Raw genomic sequence first — 214 nt, 5'->3', positions numbered from 1 at the left:
CTGGCTCAGCACATATCCGGAATCCACAGATAGCTTCCACCATCGACTGTCATGGTATGCCACTTTTTGTTTACAGTCAGTGATGTAGTGACGCCGCAAACAATCCACTTGGCGCTTGCTTTGTCCCCCACCATAGTTGTACACCAACTCGAACGCTTGAATATTTTCCATGGAACACCAGTCTCTCACTACACGCTCTTTAAGTGAGTTCCGA

This window comes from Plasmopara halstedii (genome assembly GCF_900000015.1).
Source record: "Plasmopara halstedii genome assembly, contig: Scaffold_658, whole genome shotgun sequence".
Lineage (NCBI taxonomy): Eukaryota > Oomycota > Peronosporomycetes > Peronosporales > Peronosporaceae > Plasmopara > Plasmopara halstedii.
This window is presented reverse-complemented; position numbering follows the sequence as displayed.